We start from the raw sequence: 21,103 nt of genomic DNA on the forward strand, positions 1-21,103 counted from the left end.
CAGACACTTGAATATGCCTCTTTCTTTGTTTTTATTATTTTATCTTAAGTGATGTCATTTTTAATAAGACTTCAGTATACAATAATGGTTTTGTGAGAAGATCTTGGAAAATTAACTGGTACTGAAAATTTTCTAGTTTGTTAATTACCAGAGAAAGAATTAATTAACCAATATTAAAGTTTAGTTGGTAAAATAAGATCGAGTCTCATAAATGAATCATGTTAAATGATTTATGAATTAAATCAGTGTTGTTGAATTTAACCATGTGTTAAATCAATATTATTTCTTTGACATAATCATAGAATAGAAATTGATGTGTGTGTGTGGTATATCGTATTGAACTAGGGAGTTTGTATTTTTAAGGATATTATATAGTTCCATGAATTTCAGTTAGATTTGTTTGAATGTGAATCACTTTTATAAATAATTAGCAGCAAAAATACCATTGGCTTTGTATCTTGAAGCAGTTGACTTAGGTTTGTATAAGTTCAGATGAATGTAACTTGTAACTTACTTTCTTACACATTTCCCAAAAATTAGGAAATAATTTAGCATAGAGAGTGTTAATCACTTTCAAGAATTACCAGTTTATCGTTTTATTTGACATGCTATATTTCTTATTAGATGTTTGTTAACCACCCTGAAAATGTTACAGAAAGTAGGGAATAGTTTTGCATGCATAGTTTTTAGCTGCAAGGAAAAAAATAATCAGAAAATAGAATCAAAATTGAATTGCAAAAATATTTAAGTGCAGGCAAGATTCTGCTGAGAAAGTGGAGATGAATTTGTGTGTGAATATTAAAGACATGTGGATATGTTGATTATGGCTAAGTTGAAGTAATTTTGCCATAAGGCAAAGGGCTTGCAAAGTTAGAATAAATCCATGCATTAAATGTATTGATGAAATAAAAATAACTTGGTATCTTCAAGGGTTTGTTTTGTTTGGTTGGTATTGTGTTTGTTTTTTAAAGAAACCAGGTACATATAAAACTGGCTGTTAATTTTTTAACTTCTTTTTTTCTTAAAATTTAATGTTAAGAACTATTAGGATTCTGTGATTATACATTTACAACGTATTATTTGGGCACGTCTGTCATAAAGTAGTATAATATTTTTGACCTTTTTTTATTGTGGTAAAATACATATAACATAAAATTTACCACTTAACCATTTTAAGTATGTAACTCAGTGCCATTAAGTACATTTGCACTGATGTAGAGCCATCACCACTGTGTCTCTAGAACGTTTTCATCCTCCCGAACTACTATACTCATGAGACATTAGTTCTGCATTCCTTATATCCATTGTTCTATTTTGTCTTTATGAATTTGACTATTTTATGTCAATTTGTGTCAATTTATGTCAATTTGAATTTGACTATTCACATGAGTTGAATCCTCTACTATTCATTCTTATGTGACTGACTTCTTTCACTTCACATAGTATCCATAGGGTTCATCAGTGTTTTACCATGTATCAAAATTTCACTCTTTTTAAGATCGAATAATATTTTATTTTATGGATATGCCACATTTTGTTTATCCATTTATCAGCGGATATTTGGGTTGTTGTGACTAATGCCGTTGTGAACATTGGTGTGCAAGTATCTGTTCAAGTGTGCTAATATGTTTTTATGTATTTTTTAATATTTAAAAATTTTTGTGGTAATGAAATTCTGTTTAAATGGACCAGATAAATACCTATATTTTCAGTGATAATCAGTGAATATTAAATACCTATGTGTGTATTCTAAGTAGTGACGATATAAGAATTATAAAATCATGATGCTGTTTTTGAAGAACTTGAATCTAATAATAATAGGGTATGTTTATAAAAATACACTGCTTGGCAGCATATACTTTTTGAAGCTGAAGAAGTATTCACCATCTAATACAAACCAAAATCCTCTCTCACTAAATTTTTGCATGTCATTCTCACCAGTTAGGAGGCAAAATACATGGCCATGATCAACATGCATATTCCATTCAAGCATATGTATTTAACAGATGCGTTTAACATTCAAGTATAAATTCTGGAGTGATACTAAAATAGAAGTTAGATCATGACATTCATCTAAACAATTCTCTCCAATGCAAACATTCTTAGGAGTAACTTACATTTCTTTTCCCAGAGTCCCACCTTAACTCTGACCACATCTCCTGTCTCCATCCCCACCATGAGTAATTCTTTGTTGTGGATACATTTCTTAGGTATGTAAACTGGCTTAAGTGTAAATGAGTAAAAGGCCGAAGGATGAACTCTGTATGTCTCCAGGTTCTTCACAGATTTGTGATTCCAATTTTAATTTCTATAGTACTTGGATTTTCCAAATGAGACAAAACAGAATAGGCATGTAACACCTCTCAATAAGGTTTCTCAACAGATCTACTGCATAGTAATTTTAAAGGCCAAAATTTGATCAGATTATAAGATTTTGTTGTTTTGGTATTTCAATGGTCTTTTTCTTTCTCTCAAAACATTTTCCTGGAAAAGCAATATAAATCTTTTATGAATTCAATCATAACTTTGCAGTTTAATTGGATTTTTAAAGTTTTTCTGTGTGTGCCAGCTGGACCTTTTGGAGAGGATTACTATTTTCCCACTGAAATGTTAGAGACCAACCACCGGTTAGAGTCACATTTCCTATGGATGATGTTTTGAAGCTCAAAAGGAACTTTGAAAATTTTAAACACAACTACACAGAGGTTCCAAAAGGTAATGCTGTAGTAGTATTTTTTTTCCTCTGTATCCATCTTCCCAGAAGTGAGCCTGACTTGTCAGTGATAAGGACATTTTGTAGGCTCATTACTCTGCAGAGTGAAAAAAATGAAAACGGAACTAATTTCCAAGTTAAAACTTAAAAAATAGTGAAGGATGAATGAACAAGTATGATCATCCATTCATTCATGTATGAAAGTTTACTATGTACCAGACAGTCCACTAAACATAGGATATAAAGCAATGATTGAAATAGAATCAGTCCCTCCATTTACAGAACTTAGATTGCCTAGAACAGGGAGTGGAACATAATACACACTTAAAAAATATTTGAATAAATGAGTGTCTGTTTTGTGAAGAAGGTTTTGGAGTAAGGGGCATTTTAGTGAAGAAGTATGGAGCGTCCCGTCCCATTCATTGTATTATAGACAGTTCATGTAAAAAGTGAAAAAAGGGAAACAAACCAAATACTCTATTTATCTTTAACATTCAGGATGTGTGTGTGTGTGTGTACATACATATATATATATATATATATATATATATATATATGTTTTTTTTAAGTTTTTTTTTTTTAATGTTTATTTATTTTTGAGACAGAGAGAGACAGAGCATGAATGGGGGAGGGGCAGAGAGAGAGGGAGACACAGAATCGGAAGCAGGCTCCAGGCTCTGAGCCATCAGCCCAGAGCCCGACGCTGGGCTCGAACTCATGGACCGTGAGATCGTGACCTGAGCTGAAGTCGAACGCTTAACCGACTGAGCCACCCAGGCGCCCCTTTTTTTTAATTTTTAAAATATTTATTTTGAGAGAGAGAGTGAGCAAGTGTGAGTGGGGGAGGGACAGAGAGAGAGGGAGAGAGAAAGAATCCCAAGCACATTCTGTGCTGTTGGCATAGAGCCCAACAACATGGGGTTCTATCTCATGAACCATGAGATCATTACCTGAGCTGAAATCAAGAGTTGGATGCTTAACCCACTGAGCCACCTAGGTGCCCCTGGAGGGTATATTTTTAAAATGAATAGTAACATTTTTAAACGTCATAGTAGGAAACTATTTAATAGTAATTTTAATTTTGTTTTATAGATACTTTGAGGATATCTACATAAGTAGATGATGGGGAACTGAGGATGTCTACATAAGTAGATGATGGAGAACTGAAAACATTCTTTAGTTTTTTTGTGTGTTTGAAAACTCAAGTTTGGATGTAGATTAAAAAAAATTTTTTTTAAATGTTTATTTTTGAGAGAGAGACAGAGAGAGAGAGAGAGAGAGACAGACAGACCACGAGCAGGGGAGGGGCAGAGAGAGAGGTAGACACAAAATCTGAAGCAGGTTCCAGGCTCTGAGCCATCAGCACAGAGCCCCGTACAGGGCTCAAACCCATGAACTGTGAGATCATGACCTGAGCCGAAGTCAGACGCTTAACTGACTGAGCCACCCAGGTGCCCCAAGGATATAGATATTAATAGATATTATTAGATTGAACTGCATTTTTTTATCTGAAGATTTCTTTTTGCTTTCTTCTTTGCTTAGTAGGATTACTGATTTTCTTAATTAAGGGAGAGAATACATGTGTTTTGGGAGTCCTGGTTATTGTTGGTCAATATTCTTAGGTTTTCAGAGTATAATAGAGCCGATTATAGGAAATTATTTTTTCATGACTATTTTCTTTCTAATTTCTTGCAGTAAGTTGTGTTTTTATCAGGACATTAGAGAACTCATGAAAAATTCCATTGTACATGTAGATTATTCATAACAAACAAATTTTACTCGAAATACTATAGCAACTTCACTGTTTTTTATCCTCTGGAAGATCATGTCGACTCTAATTATTGAAGCTTCAAATGATAAGTGATTGAATTTGAAAACTGTTTTAGGGTCTATTTATCTTTTTAAAATGATTTTTAAATGATTATTACATTCTTGTTTAAATGATAGGTTAACATTGCTTAGGTATAAAAGAAGTATTATTCTTTTTCAAAATAAGAGTTTTGTCAGGGCACATAGTTCTTTGGACTGTGATACACCAAATTTGAGACAATTTCTTTTCTAGATGTTTAGCTGTAAGTGCCATAATTGTATAAAATATCAACACAGCATATGAAGCAAAGAGATCAAACTGTAAACCTTAGAAGATGATTCTAAGTTCCTTTCTCTCTCTCTTTTTTTTACTTTTTCATTTCTGAAAAATAAGATGCCTGTTCCAGTTCAATGAGTATGATAATATCAAATCCGGGTAGAATAGTACATCTCATCTTGTCTTCATTTTTAAAGGTGAGATGGTTTATAGAATGGAGAATAAGTCATTTTGTTAGATGTTGACTCCTTTCTAGAATAAAAATATGAATCTAGCAGTAAATCATTGTTATACTTTAAATGTTTAAAATATAAGAAAGAAATTAACAGAAACACTGAAACAAAATTAATACCATATACATGAATGATAGATAACATTTATAATTGGTATTTTAATTATAATTGGTATTTTAATACTATTTATATATAGTATTATACTATTAGTATAATACTATATATAAATAGTGTAATACTATTTATATATTTATAAATACTATTTATATATTAGTATTATATATAATATTTATATATTTATAAATATAAATTTAAATATAAATATAAATATTTAAATTTACAGGTGGATTAATGAATTAATTTAAAGGTGTTAATGGTGTCACACAGCCAGCAAGTATCAAAAAGGCAATTCAACCCTGCCTTTAATGTAAAATTTATAAATTTTATATTAAAATATAAAATATTTTATATTTTACAAAAATAAAAAATTTAAATATAAAAATTTAAATATAAAATTTTTATATTTTATAAAAAATATAAAATGTATTTGTATTTATAAATAAAAATATAAATATTTAAATATAAATATAAATTTATATTTATATAAATACTATTTATATATTAGTATTATATATAATACTATTATATATATAATATATAATATAATAATATATTATAATATATTATAATAACATATAATTATATAATATTATAATATAATATTAATATCAATTAATTAATTAATAATATAATAATATATAATACTATATATAATACTATTTATATATTTATAAATACTATTTATATATATTTTATAGTATAATACTATTTATAAATAGTATTATTTACATACATAAATACAATAATAATTTTGTACATGTTAGTCTAATGAAATTAATGGTTTCTCCTTTTATACATTGCCACTATGCTTAGGCTTTCCTTCATTGCACTCATTTATTCATTAGTCAACAACATTTAGTGTCTGATAGGCACTGTTCTAGGCTTTGAGTGATACCAGTCAACAGAGACAAATTATTGATCTTATGGATCTTATATTCCACTGGGGATACAGATACTAAACAAACAAATGTTTAATGGTGATAAGTATTCTAGACAAAAGTAAGTACATCAGGAAAGGTGATAGGGAATGTTGGAGTGGGGAGTGTACCATTTTTATGTAGAATGGTCAGGGAAAGTTTTATTGAGAAGGTAATACTTGAGTTGTGACCCGAATTTGATGAGGAAAGAACTATGGTGTATATTTGGGTAAGTGTGTTTCAGACAACAGGTTCAAAATTCCCTGTGTTGGGTGTAGGCTCTGCATATTTTAGAACATAAGAAATTAGTTGTGTAATTATTTGTTTCATTTTTCCTTTCCCAGTAGATTCTGTGATCCACTAAAAAGGGGATTATCTCTCTTTTGTCATCATTGTATACTTGGCACTCAGTGTAGTGCCAAACACATGGCAGGAGTGGGGCACTGGATAAATATGGATAAATTCATGAAAGAAGAGGGAGAATTTTGAAGGAATTCCCCCACCCCACCCCACCCCTGCCTTTTAAAGTTCATACTATAAATATTTCAAGCTGCGGAAGTCTTGTAGATCATAGGAAACAAGTGAGTTCTTTAGGTAGGTAGAATGATTCTTCCAAAGTCACTGTTAATTAGTAGTGTCCTTGTGATGGCAAAGATATTATCTCTTATTCTTACTCTTAATAGGGATCCTTTTGTTTCAGATGTCTGGTCTAGACATGGGAAGATACTTGGCTGTGGAAAACCTTGCAGTAGAATCTGGAATCAGGTAGCTGGGTTGAATTGCCTTTTTGATACTTGCTGGCTGTGTGACACCATTAACACCTTTAAATTAATTCATTAATCCACCTGTAAATGCCTTGATTTTCTTATCTGTAAGACAGATATTGTTATTCCTATTCCAGTGTTCTTTACACTGGAACATTTTCTTTTGCATGATGGGATTTCCCATTAATCTTCTAATATACTATCATGTAGACATTACCCCCCCATTTTAAATGGAGTTATGATTAAGAACATAGGACTTTAGAATCAGACATTGGATTCTCTGAAAGTTTACTTCTTAAAGTTACTTGTTAACAGTATCAAAGTTTTTATCTAACTAATGAGAGAATAATCAGGAGGACATAAGAATTGCTCCCAAGAATTGAGCATCAGGAGTTCATGTATTCATTTAGGAAAGGGATGCCGTGATAAAATGACTAAGCTACATAAAAGTCTGATTAACTTTTAAAAGAAGGAAGTCAGATCTCCTTTGGGATTTAATCCTTAGAACACTTGGAATATAAAACATTTGAGTTCAATTTAGATATCATCATGGTCTTTATCATCATTTTTAGTATCATCGAATTGGATTTCATCATCATCTCCAGTGCCAAATATATCTGTTTCATTGATTTCAGCATATTTTGGAAGCTTGCCACATGCCTTCAGATTTATACCTTCATCTGCATTGTATTTTAAAATTACATCAGCTTTGTTATCCTCATCATCTGGCAGACCAGTATAATGTCTGAGGTATTTATTCAAATTATTTTCCTCATAAGACATAAGACAAGTTCATAAGACATAACCTCTTCACACCACCAAGACACATTGCTTCTAATTGTACATTTCCCAGCATTTTGATTACTGAATTATACTTATTCATCCTGTTTACACACCAGCTTTTTTCAGGGTCATTTTCACTCTTACCCCTGTACCTGTTTTTACCCCTACCTTTATTCTTGGTCATGGCAATGCCTCATGGCATCATGGTCTCCTTTCCTGTGATGGCAGTGGCCGCTGTTCTTCCAAATGGCACATGGAATGACCTAGCATGCGGTGTGATGTAGCACTCTGCAGGTGAGGGAGAGTTTTCAGACTGAGCTTTTCTGAGATGGACTCAGTGGCAGCAAATTTATTTCCTTCCCCCTTCTCTTTCCATGTATATTAATGTGTTTAAGGTTTTCTAGGGCAGCTCTAGAGGTAACCTTTACTCTTGTACTTTCTTAGCCTCATTACTAAGGTGGATCTCTCTTTGTGTCTTTACTGAATGCACCAAGGATTCAGTGGACTCTATCTTGCTTTTAAGAACTTGAATGATTCTTGGCCCTCTGTGAGCTCTCATATCATCAATAAAACCTGATAATTTTTCTTTCCTAGAACATGTTTTTGCTCAACCTTATGGGTTTTCAGCCTATGCACATATAGATTGTTATTCAGGTAATTTAAGGGGAATCTCTCTCTCTCTCTCTCTGTCTCTCTCTCTCTTTTGGGGTTTCCCCTTCAACATACTGTAATTTCAAAAGTGCTTTCGGAAAGAACCCCAGGTAATTATAGGTCTCACCTCACCCCCTGCCTTTTTTTAAGGAATCCTTTTGGTGCTGCCTGTTTTCCAAAGTCAGATACATAGTTTTTCCAGTTTTCTAGTTGTTTACATTTGGAAGGTTAATTCTGGGTCCTATTACTGCCTTGTGGTGAAAGTAGAGATTTCTTAACACTTTTAAAATGAAGAATGATATTCTTAGCAAATGATACATCCTGCTCATTTCAAATTGTGTTCAAATACCATTATGTGTAAAAACTCATTTTTAAATGTTGCTTAAATTAAATTGATCTTAGCAACAACATTTCTGTTATTCTTCCACACATAGCTGTAAATAAAAGCTGCCTTGGCTGCTTCTCATCTAATATTAGTTACCAGTCAACTGATGCATTAAATTAAAGTTGGTGTAATTCTAATGATTTATAATAGCTGATTCCTTTTGGTACTTTTATGCCTCACTGAAGATCACTTGCTGTTTTATGATACTTTTCTTCCTTCCTTCCTTCCTTCCTTCCTTCCTTCCTTCCTTCCTTCCTTCCTCCCTTCCTTCGAAGCTTCCTTCCTCCCTTTCTATCAGAATCAGTATAAAAAAGACCCCTTAAAATAAATAGTAACTTTTTACTAATAAAAATATTTTTGGGGCACCTGGGTGGCCCAGTTGGTTTAAGTGCTTACACTTGATATTGGCTCAGGTCATGAGCTTGTGGTGGTGGGATCGAGCCCCATGTCTGGCTTTGCACTGGGTGTGGAGCCTGCTTGGGATTCTCTTCCTTCTATTCTCTCTCTCTTCCCCTCCCCTGCTTTCTGTCTCTCTCAAAAATAAATAAATAAACACTAAAAATATTTTTAAAATGTCTTGTTTCATCTATTAAGGATACACTGAAATACTATAAGTTCAGTACCGCTCATTATTTCTTTAAAATTCCTTCAATGAGTTTTAAAACATTGGTAATTGGAAATAGAGTATAAACATGAACTGATATGAAGTTAATTGAGAATGTCTCATTAAGTCTGGAATAACGAAAAAAAGGATGTGCTTGATAAAGAACAGTATATTGAGCTGAAAAAATTTTTTATAGGATTTGAGGTCCTTAGGAAAGAGTGAATGACTGACATGCTTATGTTGATTCAGTTGGTGACATGAGCTTAATTCTTTATCATTAATACTTAACAGTATTTCATTTACTGTACTACATGCAAGGTATTCCATCTGATAGTCATTATGTGTCTATGCTGTTCTTGGAAGACAGACTTGCAATTCTTAGGGGAGTATTTGAAAATGAGCCAGTAGTAGTAGCATTGTGATTTATATGTTGTATGCTCAGGCTTAACACAGGCATTTTTGATTGGCATTAGAATTGTACATCATAAATCTTAAGAAAAAAATACTTAAGAAATGTATAGCCATAATATACATATCTCTCAGAAGATGAGGGTCAAGGTTGTAATTATAGGTGAGAGAACTATAAATTCCTGAGTTCTGACAGATGGCAACAAAATGTCTGATTCTGTTACTTTTTATTATTTCTTAAAAACTTTTTCTAATGTCTTTAAAAATTACTGCTTTTAGATATATCCTTTGAATGTGATGTAGAAGGCTGTTTACTCTTTCATTTTTTGACAGCAGATGTAAAATACAGACATCTAATTATTCAAGATCTTTTAGATATGAATGATTATTCAAACTAATGTAGTTACTGGAAACATTTGCCAAAGCTGCTTTTATTTTGGTCTGTTACTAAAAGAGATGCGTCACCTGTAGTGTTGCCTAGGCAGCACGGATGCACTGCACTTCATCCTCCTAAACTGGTTATGGTTGAAATTTATGGATTATGTTTGTTATTTTGATAGTGTTGTTCTCTTGTAACTTTGCCCCTAAAGAGTAATGATCCCTTGGTCAGTCAAACCATATTGCTTTGATTCATTTGGAATCAAAAAGATAGATCTGTGAATCTTGACTCCTGGTTTTGTGACCTTAGGCAAGTTACTTAACCTCTGCTGGTTTATTTGATATTATTATAGTATAGTAGTTAATTGAGTGGGCTCTGGAGTGTTTGTGAGGACATGCATTCTAGCTGTGCTACTTATAAGCTATGTGACTTTGGGCAAGTTACTAACTTTATTGCCTTCTCTTCCTCATCTACAGATAATAATAGTACTTATCTGTAAAATGCTATGAGTAAGCCTGGCACATACTAAATACTCAATAAATGCTTGCTATTGTTATTTTCTATAAATGAACAAAAATAACATAATAGGGTTATTATGAGGCCTGACTGAATAAATAGATCACTTTGCATGGGGACCTACTACATGTTCAGTATATGAAGTACTATAATGGATTGATGGTAATTTTGATCATGCAGTAATTGTGTCTGTGGAATAAGATCCAAGATTTATAAGAAAAGATACCACACTGGAGCTCCATTGATTTGCTAATTGGTTAATACACAGAGTGAGTTCCAGCATTCTATTAGGTCACTTGTACAAAACAGATCAACTTTTATATTCCAGATGATGCACAAGATGTGGTAGATGAAAAATCCTATCCAATAAGACTTCAGAATTGTAATCTTAACTGTATCTATCGTAGTATCAGTATAGTTTGGGACTGGCCACACGCCAAAGATGGCCAAGGAAGTAAAAGCATTTAGTGGGGAAAGCTTTTACATTAGCTGTATTGATTAAAGATACGATACAAAACTTCTCCCAAATATCAAGGGTTACTCAGAAGATGTGAAAAATGAATAGGGATGTATGATGCAGGCTGCTAGTATTCTACTCAAACTTAAAATCTGTTTTTCTCCTTTTTTTTTTTAAATTTTTTTTAATGTTTATTTATTTTTGAGACAGAGAGAGACAGAGCACGAATGGGGGAGGGTCAGAGAGAGAGGGAGACACAGAATCTGAAGCAGGCTCCAGGCTCCGAGCTGTCAGCACAGAGCCCGACGCGGGGCTTGAACTCACGGACCGGTCCGTGAGATCATGACCTGAGCCGAAGTCGGACACTTAACCGACTGAGCCACCCAGGCGCCCCCTGTTTTTCTCTTCTATACTAATAGAATTTTTCTTGTTTTTGTTTTTGTTTTTCCTTAAAGGTAGGCATATTGAAGCTTTGAAGGAAGGGCTATTTCCTAGCTGAGTGATTAAGTACTGGCAAAAGAGATAAAAGCAGAAGTATGTGTGTGTGTGTGTGTGTGTGTGTGTGTGTGTGTGGTGTGTGTGTGCGCGCTTGCGCTTGTAAAGGTCAGTAACTCAGCTGGAGGTGATCCCATTTTGTCATTCAGTTTCTCCTTTTTGACCTTTATTGTAGGCATGATAAATGGAGCTTTAGCAAACATTTTGGACTGTGAGGTGATCTCGATGATGGAAACTGGGGATGGAGAATGGTAGAAGAGAAAGTTAGAAACTTGGGTCCTTGAGGATACTGTGCAAACACCATCTCTACATGGCTAATCTTTAGACAATATTTACAAAAGAAAAAGTAAACCTCAATCTTGTTTAGCCAAGCTGCTGTTGTGTTGGGGTATTCTGTAATGTGCAAAACCATATCCTTATACTGAGGGGAAACAGTATAAATAAGAAAGTACTTTTGAGGTTTAATGGTTTGTGTTAGGGGTGTGTGTGTAGAGGGGATTGAAAATACAAAGAGAATTGGAGACTAACACTAACTGACTAAGGGATTGTGGATCTATGTTGATCATACTGGTGAAATTTTATTAGATTAATAGGAAATATGAAACTTACTTTATGGCAAAAAAGAAAATATTTAATAGTTCAGTGACATGTGAACAATTAGTTATCAAATCACGTTTTGTTGGATATTGGGGGTAGTTAGAAGAACTGGTGAAATTGATGGGTGGGCCATAAGTCATTCTTGTCTTTAGAATATTAACATCTTTTTATAGGTTACTGTTGTTGGCTTGTGCTATTGTTAAATGATGTATATATAACTTTGTAGTTTTTTTTTTACTGGTAAGTTCCTTTTTGTTAATGACGCTTCAAGTGTCTTCTCTCAAAATTTTGGATTGACAAATTTGAAAAAAATGTTAGAGAACATTGAATTAGCCATTTTCTGTGGAAGAGGTTGAGAAAAGATTTTGGAGCCTACACAGCAAATCACTGATATATTTATTTAATTAATTAATTAATTAATTAATTATTTTTTTAGAGGGAGACAGAGAGCACAAGCAGGGGAAAGGGGCAGAGGGAAAGAGAGAGAATCCTAAGCAGGCCCCTTGCTCAGAGTGGAGCCTGACACGAAGTTTGATCCCATGACCCTGGGATCGGACACTCAACTAACTATCTACCCAGGTACCCCATATTCGTTCACTTCTTTACATAAAGAAGATTCCAAAAAAATTATATATGCACTCATACTTGGGCTCTCACATTTTAATGGTTTCTGTGACACCACAATAATTGATTTGACACATTTAATTCGGTAGCTTTGGATGGAAAAATGTTTAGATGCCTTAGTTGAGAATTTTACAATTTCTTTAGTCATGTTGCCCAATCTTTGTTTTAGTTTTATTTGGATAGTATAGAATAACAGGTCTAGAAAGACTGCAGAAGGTGATATGTTTCACTGTAATTTATTAGACGTGCTATATATTCTTTACCTTTGTTTTTACCTTGTGGATCTATTCATTCCTTTCCATTTATCTCTGATTAATTTTTATTTAAAAAATTTTTTAATTTGCTCTTTAATGTTTATTTTTGAGAGAGAGAGAGAGGGAGAGAGAGAGAGAGAGACAGAGCATGAGTGGGGAAGGAGCAGAGAGAGAGGGAGACACAGAATCCGAAGCAGGTTCCAGGCTCTGAGCTGTCAGTACAGAGCCTGAAGTAGTGCTCAAACCCATGAACAGTGAGATCATGACCTGATCTCAGGTCGGTGCTTAACCGACTGAGCCACCCAGGGGCCCCTGTTTAATTTTTATTTAAAGGTTAATAAATATTAATTACGGTACATACTTTACTCATGCCACTTTTTGTCACCTTATTTCTTTTTTTATCTTTATTTTTAGATTTTCCTAGGAGGTACATAGAACTCGAGTGGTGTGGAAAATAACTACATACCCTCAAATCTCCATTCTATGGGAAAAAACATCATCTTCAATAATAAGTTCCCTTTGGTGATGACAATATAATATTCCATTATATAATCATTAGTTTTTTAGTATTTAGTACATGTTCACTAATATATATTTAATATTTCTTTTTTTGGCCAATTTTCCCATAATTAAACAATTAATAATATACACAACTGAATTGTGCACTTTAAATGAGTAAATTATGATGTGTGAATTATATTTCAATAAGGATGTTAATACTTTACAAATATAATTTTCCTTCCCCTTTAAATCCTTCTTTGGAAAAATGGAAGAATTTAAGAAGAAAGGAAATAATGTGTCCTCAACTAGGAGTGGTGACAGCTATAGCAATTGCGTTCTTTTCTCTAAAGCACCCTGAATGTTTAGGGTAAGGTTCTATGTTGGACATTTTGGGCATCTTGACATTTGCTGGCACTGGAAAGATTTGACAAGGGAGAACTGGGCATTTGTTACATAAATAGTAACTATTATTAAATACTTTAATTTGGTGTCTACTTGGCACAGGACATTGCTGTCCCTGCTATTTTTTTTTTGTTTGTTTGTTTGTTGTTTCACTTTTTTTAAATTTTATTTTTTTAAAATTTACATCCAAATTAGTTAGCATATAGTGCAACAATGATTTCAGTAGATTCCTTAGTGCTCCTTACCCATTTAGCCCATCCCCCCTCCCACACCCCCTCCAGTAGCCCTCTGTTTGTCCTCCATGTTTATGAATCTCTTCTGTTTTGTCCCCCTCCCTGTTTATATTATTTTTGTATCCCTTCCCTTATGTTCACCTGTTTTGTCTCTTAAAGTCCTCATGTGAGTGAATTCATATGATTTTTGTCTTTCACTGACTAATTTTACTTAGCATAATACCCTCCAGTTCCATCCATGTAGTTGTAAATGGTAAGATTTCATTCTTTTTGATTGCCAAGTAATACTCCATTATATATGTATACACCACATCTTCTTTATCCATTCATCCATCGGTGGACATTTGGGCTCTTTCCATACTTTGGTTATTGTTGATAACACTGCTATAAACATTGGGGTGCACGTGTCCCTTCAAAACAGCACACCTGTATCCCTTGGATAAATACCTAGTAGTGCAATTGCTGGGTTGTAAGATAGTCCTATTTTTAGTTTTTTGAGGAACCTCCATACTGTTTTCCAGAGTGGCTGCACCAGCTTGTCTTCCCACCAACAATGCAAAAGAGATCCTCTTTCTCCGCATCCTCGCCAACATCTGTTGTTGCCTGAGTTGTTAATGTTAGCAATTCTGACAGGTGTAATGTGGAATCTCATTGTGGTTTTCACTTGTATTTCCCTGATGATGAGTGATGTTGAGCATTTTTTCATGTGTTAGTTGGCCATCTGGATGTCTTGTTTGGAGAAGTGTCTATTCTTTTGCCCATTTCTTCACTGGATTCTTTGTTTTTTAGGTGTTGAGTTTGATAAGTTCTTTGTAGATTTTGGATACTAACCATTTATCTGATAGGCCTTTTGCAAATATCTTCTCCCATTCTGTTGGTTGCCTTTTAGTTTTGCTGATTGTTTCCTTCGCTGTGCAGAAGCTTTTTATTTGATGAAAATATTAGAAGATATTTTATTTTTTTTTGATGAGGTCCCAGTAGTTCATTTTTGCTTTTGTTTCCCTTTGCCTCTGGAGACGCGTTGAGTAAGAAGTTGCTGCGGCCAAGATCAAAGAGGTTTTTGCTTGCTTTCTCCTCGAGGATTTTGATGGTTTCCTGTCTTACATTTAGGTTTCTCATCCATTTTGAGTTTATTTTTGTGTATAGTGTAAGAAAAGTGGTCCAGGTTCATTCTTCTGCATGCCACTGTCCAGTTTTCCCAGCCCCACGTGCTGAAGAGGCTGCCTTTATTCCATTGGATATTCTTTCCTGCTTTGTCAAAGATTAGTTGGCCATGTATTTGTGGGTCCATTTCTGGGTTCTCTATTCTGTTCCATTGATCTGAGTGTCTGTTCTTGTGCCAGTACCATACTGTCTTGATGATTACAGCTTTGTAGTATAGCTTGAAGTCTGGGATTGTGATGCCTCCTGCTTTGGTTTTCTTTTTCAAGATTGCTTTGGCTATTCAGGGTCTTTTCTGGTTCCATAAAAATTTTAGGATTATTTGTTGTAGTTCTGTGAAGAATGCTGGTGTTATTTTGATAGGGATTGCATTGAATATGTAGATTGCTTTGGGTAGTATCGACATTTTAACAATATTTGTTCTTCCTATCCAGGAGCACGGAATCTTTTTCCATTTTTTTGTGTCTTCTTCAATTTTTTCATAAGCTTTCTACAGTTTTCAGTGTATAGATTTTCATCTCTTTGGTTAGATTTATTCCTAGGTATTTTATGGTTTTTGATGTAATTGTAAATGGGATTGATTCCTTGATTTCTCTTTCTGTTGCTTCATTATTGGTGTATAGGAATGCAGCCGATTTCTTTGTGTTGATTTTATATCCTGCAACTTTGCTGAATTCATGAATCAGTTCTAGCAGTTTTTTGGTGGAATCTTTTGAGTTTTCCATATAGAGTATCATGTCATTTGCAGAGAGTGAAAGTTTGATCTCCTGGCTGATTTGGATGTCTTTTATTTCTCTGTGTTGTCTGGTTGCAGAAGCTAAGACTTCCCATACTGTGTTGAATAACGGTGGAGAGAGTGGACCTCCCTGTCTTGTTCCTGACCTTAGGGGAAAAACTCTCAGTTTTTCCCCATTGAAGATATTAGCGTTGGGTCATTCATATATGGCTTTTATTATCTTGAGGTATGATCCTTCTATCCCTACTTTCTTGAGGGTTTTTATCAAGAAAGGATGTTGTATTTTGTCAGATGCTTTCTCTGCATCTATTGAAAGGATCATATGGTTCTTGTCCTTTCTTTTATTGATGTGATGAATCACGTTAGTTGTTTTGCAGATATTGAACCAGCCCTGCATCCAGGTATAAATCCTACTTGGTCGTGGTGAATAATTTTTGTAATGTATTGTTGGTTCCGGTTGCCTAATATCTTGTTGGGGATTTTTGCATCCATGTTCATCAGGGAAATTGGTCTATAGTTCTCCTTTTTAGTGGGGTCTCTGTCTTGTTTTGGAATCAAGGTAATGCTGGCTTCATAGAATGAGTTTGGGTTTTCCTTCCATTTCTATTTTTTGGAACACCTTCAAGAGATTAGGTGATAACTCTTCCTTAGATGTTTGGTAGAATTTCCCTGGAAAGTCATCTGGCCCTGGTCTCTTGTTTTTTTTTGGGTTTTTGATTACTAATTCGATTTCCTTACTGGGTATTGGTGTGTTCAAATTTTCTATTTCTTTTTGTTTCAGTTTTGGTAGTGTGTATGTTTCAAGGAATTTGTCCATTTCTTCCAGATTGCCCATTTTATTGGCATGTAATTGCTCATAATATTCTCTTACTATTTTTTTTTATTTCTGCTGTGTTGGTTGTGATCTCTCCTCTTTCATTCTTGATTTTATTTATTTGGGTCCTTTCCTTTTTCTTTTTGATCAAACTGGCTAGTGGTTTGTCAATTTTGTTAATTCTTTCAAAGAACCAGCTTCTGGTTTCATTGATCTGTTCTGTTTTTTTTGGTTTCGATAGCATTAATTTCTGCTCTGATCTTTATTATTTCCTGTCTTCTGCTGGTTTTGGGATTTATTTGCTGGTTTTTTTCCAGCTCTTTCAGGTGTAAGGTTAGGTTGTGTATCTGAGATCTTTCTTCCTTCTTTAGGAAGGCCTGGATTGCTATATGCTTTCTTCTTTCTTTGCTGTGTCCCAGAGGCTTTGGGTTGTGGTGTTATCATTTTCATTGGCTTCCATGAACTTTTTAATTTCCTCTTTAACTTCTTGGTTAGCCCATTCGTTCTTTAGTAGGATGTTCTTTAGTCTCCAAGTATTTGTTACCTTTCCAAATTTTTTCTTGTGGTTGATTTTGAGTTTCATAGCGTTGTGGTCTGAAAATATGCACGATAAGATCTCGATCTTTTTGTACTTGCTGAGGGCTTATTTGTGTCCCAGTATGTGGTCTGTTCTGGAAAACGTTCCATGTGCACTGGAGAAGAATGTATATTCTGCTGCTTTAGGATGAAATGTTCTGAATATATCTGTTAAGTCCATCTGGTCCAGTGTGTCATTCAAAGCCATTGTTTCATTGTTGATTTTTTTATTAGATGATCTGTCCGTTGTTGTGAGTGGGGTATTGAAGTCTCCTACTATTATGGTATTACTATCAATGAGTTTCTTTGCGATTACTTGATTTATATATTTGGGTGCTGCCAAATTTGGCGCATAAATGTTTACAATTGTCAGGTCTTCTTGGTGGATAGACCCCTTGATTATGATATAATGCCCTTCTGCATCTCTTGATACAGTCTTTATTTTAAAGTCTAGATTGTCTGATATAAGTATGGCTACTCTGGCTTTCTTTTGTTGACCATTAGCATGATAGGTGGTTCTCCATCCCCTTACTTTCAGTCTGAAGGTGTCTCTAGGTCTATAGTGGGTCTCTTGTAAATAGTATATAGATGGATCTTGTTTTCTTATCCATTCTGTTACCCTGTGTCTTTTGATTGGAGCATTGAGTCTATTGACGTTTAGAGTGAGTCTGAAAGATATGAATTTATTGCCATTATGTTGCTTGTAGAGTTGGAGTTTCTGGTGGTGTTCTCTTGTCCTTTCTAATCTTTGTTGCTTTTGGTAGTTATCTATCTATGTATCTATGTATCTATCTATCTATCTATCTTTTCTCCCCTTAGAGAGTCCCCCTTAAAATTTCTTGCAGGGCTGGTTTAGTGGTCATAAACTCGTTTAATTTTTGTTTGGGAAACTTTTTATTTCTCCTTCTGTTTTGAATGACAGCCTTGCTGGATAAAGAATTCTTGGCTTCATATTTTTCTGACTCAGCACATTGAATATATCCTGCCACTCCTTTCTGGCCTGCCAAGTTTCTGTGGATAGGTCTGCTGCAAACCTGATCTGTCTTCCCTTGTAGGTTAAGGACTTCTTTTCCCTTGCTGCTTTCATGATTCTTTCCTTGCCTGAGTATTTTTTGAATTTGACTATGATATGCCTTGTTGATGGTTGGTTTTTGTTGAATCTAATGGGGGTCCTCTGTGCTTCCTGGATTTTGATGTCTGTGTCTTTTCCCAGGTTAGGAAAGTTTTCCACTATGATTTACTTGCTCACATAACCCTTCTGCCCCTATTTTTCTGTCTTCCTCTTCTGGGACCCCTGTGATTCAGATGTTGTTCCTTTTAAATGAGTCACCAATTTTTCTAATTCTTAAATTGTGCTCTTTTGCCTTAATCTCCCTCTTTTTTTCTGCTTCATTATTTTCCATAAGTTTGTCCTGTATATTGCTGATCCTCTCTTCTGCCTCATCCATCCTTGCCTCCGCGGCATCCGTCCATGATTCCAGCTCAGTTTTAGCATTTTTTATTTCATCCTGACTAGTTTTTACTTCTTTTATCTCCGCAGAAAGGGATTGTAATCTATTTTTGACTCCAACTAGTATTCTTATTATCATGATTCTAAATTCTGGTTCATACATCTTGCTTGTGTCTGTGCTGGTTAAGTCCCAGGCTGTCGTTTCTTCCTGCTCTTTGTTTTGGGGTGAATTCCTTCATTTCGTCATTTTGAAGGGAGAAAAGCAATTAATGAAGTAGAAAAAATTAAAATTAAAAAAAATTAAAATAAAAAAATTAAAAACACACACTCACACAAAAGCAAATAAATGATGCTAGATCCTAGGTGTGTTTTGGTTTGGGTGTTGAAAGTGGCTTGATAGATTAGAGAAAAAAGGGCGGGGGGGGGAAACAAATCGTTTGAAAATTTGAAAAAATGAATGCACTGAAGTAGACTAAAATGAAATGATGGAAGTAAAGTAAAATTTGAAAAAATTTACACATAAGTAAAGAATATAGTAGAAAAAAAGTTAAATATTTTTAATGAAAATAAAATTAATTTTTTTCTGTCTGTATTCAAAAAAAGGAAAGAAATGAGAAAAAGAAAAAGAAAGAAAATTGAATAGATGGACCTGCTAACAGACTAAAATACCACTGAAATTACCTCATTTTCCCCTAGAAGTCAGACTGTGAAGGACTTTATAGTCCATAAAGTAAGCAGGTGGTGAGACTTCTGTTCTTGAAGAGCGAGGTTGGCCCAGTAGGGCGGGGGTTAGTGTAACAGCTCCGTTCTCCACTAGATGGCGCTTCTAGCTTACTGGGGTGGATTGTTGTGGCACTTGTAGGTGCATATGCATGGGAGCGGTGAAAATGGCGTCACCCAGCAATCCAGTCTCTAGTATCGGAATTCTCTTCTCCCTAATGAGCAATCGTGCACTTGTTCTTTGTCTTCAGCTCTTGTCCACTCCCTGCTTTTACACTGTCTGTGACCAAACCCCAGGTAGTACCTTTCTCCCGAGTTTTGTCTCAGATGCGGCTGTTTTCCCTGCCCCCTTACTTCTGAGGGACTGCGTTTTTGACCTGTTCTGCCCCTCTGCAGAAGGTCTCACTGAGCAATGGCCAAATGCTGGCCGCCCCCAGGAAAGTTCGCGGGGCCGTGCTGGTGCTGATGCCCAGAGATTGTGGCCAGGTGCCAGCCTGCTCCAGAAAAAGTTCGTGAGATAGTGTAGCAGCAGTGTTTCAGGGACTATGGAAAATCACAACACACATCTGGCACTAGGCTTCACCCTTAACAACCTTGTTTCAGCCCCAGCAAATGTGGCCGTTCGTTCTCTGGGATCTGCTGGGACCAGGTGGCCTCACAGTCTCTACCAAATGTCCTTCCAGCAGTGGAACTGCTTTTCCCCGTGTGGCCCGAGAACCTCCCGGACCCCACTCTGCTCTTGGGGATTTGCCCTTCCCACCAGAGCACTGCCAGGTATTGAGCTGCGGAGTTGCAGCCTTTGTGCTTTCCCTGTTTATAGTCTTAATGGAATTTAAACCCTCTCCTTTTTTAGTTTATTCCCTGTGGCTGTTTCCAATTTTTTACTTTCTCTCCAGCTGCTTTTGGGGAGGGCTGCCTTTCCCATATTCCACCCCCCCCCCCCCCCCCCCATTTCCATCCTCTCTCTGCTCACAAAAGCGGCTCCCTGCCTTCTGTGGCTTCTCTCCCCCAGTTCACCTCTCCTTGCCGTGTATCTGCTGAATTCTGTGGTTCAGGTTGTGCAGATTGTTGTGTTAATCCTCAGATCAGTTCTCTAGGTGTGCAAGATGGTTTAGTGTTGGTCTGGCTGTTTTTCATGGATGCTAGACACACAAGAAATTTCCATGCTGTTCTGCCATCTTGGCTCCCTCTCCTATATCTAATATTTCTAATTTGATGTGCTTTAGTGTATCTTGAATGCTGATGAGCTTGAACATCTATCTATATTTTAATAATTTGCATCAATAGCATAATAGTCTTAGGCACAAGGGCTCACCTACTTGGTTTCAAATCCTGTATCCTCTAGTTACTAATTTTGTGACTTTAAATATGTTTTCATATCTGATAGTGTTTTGAAAAGGGAATTAAATTTAGAGACAGAAGACCTGTAGTCTGACCTTAGCATATATTAGCTTTGTAAATGCTTTAAGCAAATTATTTAATACCTTTGAGCTACAGTTTGTCATCTGTAATAGGGTAGGAATC

At 35.0% G+C, this 21,103-nt stretch overlaps 1 protein-coding gene and 1 pseudogene across 13 annotated transcripts in view; one reads left to right on the forward strand and one right to left on the reverse strand.

Annotated features, from left to right (window-relative positions):
* The window catches only part of FUT8 (fucosyltransferase 8), a 308,716-nt gene that overhangs the window by 107,196 nt on the left and 180,417 nt on the right, over positions 1 to 21,103 (forward strand). For 2 of the 13 annotated variants that reach the window (XM_042989922.1, XM_042989925.1), the window contains one exon: positions 6,770 to 6,834. The exons of 6 other annotated variants lie outside the window; for them this stretch is intronic. The gene's annotated coding sequence lies outside the window, so the exon portion shown is untranslated. Of the gene's footprint in view, positions 1 to 2,131; positions 2,211 to 4,916; positions 4,997 to 6,574; positions 6,664 to 6,769; positions 6,835 to 7,537; positions 7,584 to 21,103 lie in introns of those variants that run through there. 5 more of the 13 variants (XM_042989921.1, XM_042989920.1, XM_042989918.1 and 2 more) reach the window with 5 other exon arrangements.
* Positions 7,214 to 8,275, reverse strand: LOC102965160 (annotated as a pseudogene).

Source organism: Panthera tigris, chromosome B3, assembly GCF_018350195.1.
Source record: "Panthera tigris isolate Pti1 chromosome B3, P.tigris_Pti1_mat1.1, whole genome shotgun sequence".
Taxonomy (NCBI): Eukaryota; Metazoa; Chordata; class Mammalia; order Carnivora; family Felidae; genus Panthera; species Panthera tigris.